Source organism: Mustela erminea, chromosome 8, assembly GCF_009829155.1.
Source record: "Mustela erminea isolate mMusErm1 chromosome 8, mMusErm1.Pri, whole genome shotgun sequence".
Lineage (NCBI taxonomy): Eukaryota > Metazoa > Chordata > Mammalia > Carnivora > Mustelidae > Mustela > Mustela erminea.
The window spans coordinates 17029397-17034818 of NC_045621.1; positions in this window are offsets into that span (position 1 = coordinate 17029397).

Below are 5422 nucleotides of genomic sequence, written 5' to 3' on the forward strand. Positions count from 1 at the left end.
AACTTTGTATCAGCTAGCTATTGCTATGACAAAGCTGTGTGATAAATAACCCCAAGACCTAATGGCTTTTTCTGAGACAACTGGGTATCAGCATGGGAAAAAAAAATTATTTGGACCTTTACCTCATATCATATATAAAAATTAATCAAAATGGATCAAAGACACACCTATAAGAACAAAAACTATGAAACTTTTAGAGAAAACAGGATTGAATTTTCATGACCTTGGATTTTTTCAAGTATGACACCCAAAAGTACAAGTGACAGAAGAAAAAATCAATAAATTGGATTTTATCAAAACTAAAAACTTTGCGCAACAAAGGACACTATCAAGAAAGTGAAAACACAGCCCACAGAAGGAGAGAAAATACTTGCTAATCACATATCTAATAGAGGTCTAGTGTCCAGAACATATAAAGAACTCTTAAAATTCAACAACACACAAAAACAACAAACTTAATTTAAAAATAGGCATAGGACTTAAACAGACATTTCTCAACAGATATACAAGTGACCAACAAGCACATGAAAAGATGTACAACATCATTGTCATTAGGGAAATGCAAATCAATACCACAATGAGATACCACTTTATACCCACCAGGAGGTCTATTTATTAAAAAAAAATTTTTTTTAAGAGAAAGAGGGAGAGGAAGAAAGAAAGGAAAATAAAGGAAGAAGAAGAAGATAAGTGTTTGTGAGGATATAAAGAAATTAGAACCCTTCTGGGGCACCTGCCTGGCTCAGTGAGTAGACTGTGCAAATCTTGATCTTGGGATTATAAGTTTGAGCCTCATGTTGGGTGTAGAGAGTACGTAAAAAAAATAAAATAAAATCTTTGTTTAACAAATCATTTACACTCAGTCATTCATCTGTAGGTCATCTGTGGGTATGATGATCGAGTGTGAGCTAGTCTTGGCTTTGTTCTGGGCTACAGGTTGGAGCCAAGTCTTCCTCCCATGTCTCTCATCGCCCTCACACTGGTAAGCTAGGCAGAGCATCTTCTCATAGTGACAACAGAAGCACAAGAGGGCAGACCCAATCTCTAATGTATCGAAAGCCTTGGTCTGCATAACGCTTATTAACATCTCATTGACCAAAGCATGTCACACAGCTAAGTCAAGGACAAAGGCCAGGGAAGCCTGGCCAGTACTGGTGAAAGGTGATGCAAAGTTGAGTGATGACATGGATGAACCTGGAGGACATTATGCCAAATTTAGAAGCCAAACACAAAAAGACAAATACTGTATGATCTTACTTGGATGTGGAGTCCAATTCATAGAACCAAAGACTAGAACGGTGGTTACCAGGGGTTAGGGAGGGGGAAATGTGGAGATGGTGATCAAATGGACAAGCCTTCAGTGATCCAATGAATGAGTTCTGGGGACTATAGTATGTGGAGATGGTGATCAAATGGACAAGCCTTCAGTGATCCGATGAATGAGTTCTGGGGACTATAGTTAATAATACTGTATTGTATATTTGAAATTTCCAAGAGAATAGATCTTAACTGTTTTTAACACAGACAGGGAAATGTGAATATGTCAGGTGACAAATGTGTTAATTCACTTGATTGTGGTAATCATTTCATAATGTATACATGCATTAAATCATCACATTGTACACCTTTTAAAAATCATATTGTACAACTCAAATATATACGATTTGATTTGTTAATCATACCTTGATTAAAAAAATGGAAATACATAAATGCATAAGAATACCTTTAAAAGTTGAATAATGAAACACAATGACAAAGAAAGGAGGAAAGAACCGGGAACTACAATCCAATCTATCACAGCCTTTTCTCCATACAGACATTTTCCTTCTTTTCTCCTAAATGGCAAGAATTGCTCCATATCTTTTCCACCAGCTTTTATAACTCTTTAAAGCAAAGGGCCTCCTTCCAAGGAATGTGACCCAATTTACTCAAGGTAACCCTTATTAAATTGTAGAAAACACAGATCAAAGTGAATGTTTATAAACTTAGCTGGGCTTTGGTAGTGGGTAGCAGGTGGCATCGATGCGTTCTGAGGCCATTACAAGGTCTGTGCTATCAGATTACACAGTTTCAGGTGTGTAGGTCTTCCACCAACCTCAGTGGCAGGTTTTAAATCTGACCATCATTCACAGAAAGAGAGAGGACCTGAAGGACCCGATAGGAAATTCATGGGCCAGTCCTGGAAGTAGCAGGCACCACTTCTACCTTCTGTTGGCCAGAACGGAGTCATGTGGTTGCAAATGTCACAGCTGCAAAGGAGACTGGGAAATGCAATGGAGCTGTGTGCCCAAGAGGAAAAGCGTACCAATGAACTGATGAATGGTTAGCTAGTCTCTGCCACGTTCTATATCAAGTTGCCCTTACTTGAATGTTAAGCCATCTAAAGCTGGCTTTAAGAAGTGCGAATCTTTTGTTGGTGGGAGTTTAGGGGACCACTTCTTCCTGGCTGGAAGAGTAGAATTCTGGCACTAGATGTGAGGACATTGCACAGCTGGAAAAGTAGCAACAGCCAAAAAAAGAAAAAGAAAAAGAAAAAAGAAAGGACACAAATCAGCTCGAAGGAATGGAAAACAACACCAAAACTTAAAGAAAAAGCATGCGAGTGACCCACAGGATTCCAATGCCTGGAATCCAAACAAGAAAAGGTAGTGAGTTCTTAGACACCATCAAATGACAAAAGCCTTGACTCCACTTAAGCCTGGTCTGGGGAAGCAGGACTTACATGTAAGTTACATGATTCACCGCTCCATTAATGGTTCGCTCCCTAGACTTTTACTGTCACCTTGAATAAATTTAAGATCGAACAAGCAATGCAATCAAAGTGATTTGGACACAAAGTCTTACTCTCCCACTCTTTCTCCAACCTTCTCCCTCATTACAGCCACCCCGAATGGGAGTAAAGGAAAAGTGAGGCCCGCAAGGCTGTTAACACCTCCAAGACCAAGAAAAAGACAAAATGAATTCGAACATCCTACTTCCAAAGTACTCATTGTGTTTCGTGGAGCTGGCAAGCTCTTTCTTTCTCTGCAGTGACCTAGTCTTCTCCCCTGAAATTTCAAGCCAGTTGCCATTTCCACCTCTCTCAACTGGGGACTTTATTATCTTAAGGTGAGAAAAGTTTCTTCAGCAGAAGTCTCCCTGGGAGAGAAATCAGAGTGATTTAAGCAGTGCCCATGCGTTTTGGAGATGGAAGAGAATCTCCAGCTGACACATCAGAGAGGAAAAATGTAAGCTCAGATGCATTTATTAAAGGAGGTTGGATATCTGTTCAGCCAACCCTCCTTTTTTTTTTTTAACTCTCAGATACTATTTTAATGAAACGCCACCACAAGTCCTCAGCAAATCACAGCTTTGAAGGAAAATGTCAATCCCTATCAAACCCCGAAGAATTGTTGGAGCTGATGGAAATCTAAATTCATGGGCTCTGTTTCCCCATTTCCCCCTCCATGGGTTCCAGCGCCCCCCCCCCCTCCTCCAGCTCTCCCCGGGAGTGGAGAAATGGGGCTGCAAATCAGCGCCCGGGGGGACATCCCATCAGACAATGGGAAGGTCTAAAGAAAGGTTAAAGCAGAAAGGAAACGAAATTTATGGACTTAGCATTAAAATCTTAAAGGACCTTAGGAACAGCAATGAATCTGATGTTAGGAAAGGCAGGCGCTGTCAGAGGCCACGGCAGGAAGGCCTGACAAGGGCCATAAATCTAAACTGGGAGCAGAAAAAATAGGCGTCTTTTCAGGCTGAGGCAGCGTGATGAAGAGAGTCCAACCTGCACTTAAAAGAGAGAAGAGAGGCAAGGCCGGCCGCAGAGGCATGGTGGGGAAGGAACGCGGTGGGGACTGCAAATAAGGGAGGCAGCGCGGGCAGATTGTGGGGGCGGAGAGGGGGCAGCGCGCGGGCAGAGGCAGCCAACAAAGGCACCAGCGACACGCCTTTGGCTGTGTGGGGACCTTTGAAACTGATGCCCAAAGAAAGGAAACAGCAAAGAGGTGGATGTTCCCGGCCCGCATAGAGGAGATGGGAGGTGTGGGGCCAAAGAAGTTCGTGGAGGGGGGAGCTGGGGAGGGGCGGACGTTTCCACGGGTCACAACCCAGGCTGGGAAGCCAAGAACTCCCAGGATTGTCTTTAATTTTCACTCACTCATTCTGTCATATTTTGGGGGTTTGGGGCTTTGTGTGTTTGGATTATTCCTTCTGGGGCCCAAGTGGAGTATGTGAAGACACTAATTAAAATACATGAAACCACTGCAACTGAAAATAACATACCATGAATTATCATTAAAATGCCAAGCTCAGTGGTCTTTCCCTGGGGGTAGGCCTGACTGGAAAAGCAAGACCAGCACCCTGCCCGGTGGGGTTAGGGTGGGGTGGCCAAGGGCTTGTGCCAGCTTCCCCCGTGTCTCAGAATGAAGCACTGTTGTTTCTCCCTTGTCCACCCCCCCCACCCCACTCAAAATCGCAGGAGAGGATTAACGGCATCAGTAGCTCCACAGTCTACGTCAAACCTTTGAGATTACGTTTAATTGGGCTGTGTATGTATACATACACAGGTGTTTATGAAATGCAACTTTTTCAGTTTTTTAAAAATACAAAAATCAATACACCGTCTCCATGCTAAACATTCTTCCCTAGCCCGTTCATTTTCTACATTCTGCGCTTCTTTTCTTTTTCCTGGCTGCTTTTGCCTTCTTATCAAATTTCTGTCCAATTTTCTCTCCTGGTTTCCATCTTTTCTCTTGTCCGCCATTTTGAGTCTCTTCAGTTTCCCACGCCTCCCATTTGTCTCAGAAACTAGAGTACATCTCAGATGCAATGTCATTTCACAGGTGAATACATATGGTCATTAATATTCATCAGTTTTCTTAATCTCTAGTAAAGATAGAAAAAAAATGTTACCTTTCCATGTGTCAGACTGTTGATTAGCAGACTGTACTGTTAATATTCCATATCTCATTCCATGGAGAACCTGAAGGCCTGAAAGCGTAGAGGTGGAGGGGAGGTGGGGGTTGAGACTTTCCTTGGACCAACCAAGGAAAGGGGAGATCAGCAAAGTTAAGAAATAATCTTGGGGGAGAAATTTAAGCTTCAAAATGATAAGCAATATAAACTTTAGGAGTGAATTCAAGTAAGTGCATCCTGAACTCACCAGCAGATTAAAGGGATTTCCACAAAAAGTTAAGACTCTTACACTCTAGAACTTAATTAAGGCCCTAAGGTGTTATGAACTCAACACAGATCACCAAAAAACTGGTTGCTGTGACTCAGACCTAGCACGTACTACCTTAAAACACAGAAAGAAACCAAAAATGTCTGTGCGGAAGATAAAGGGTGTGTAAAAAGTTAAAAATAAATAAATAAATAATGGAAAAGTAAACACCACCTCGTATGTAAGGAAATTTTGATAGTAGGACCTCCCATAAGAAAT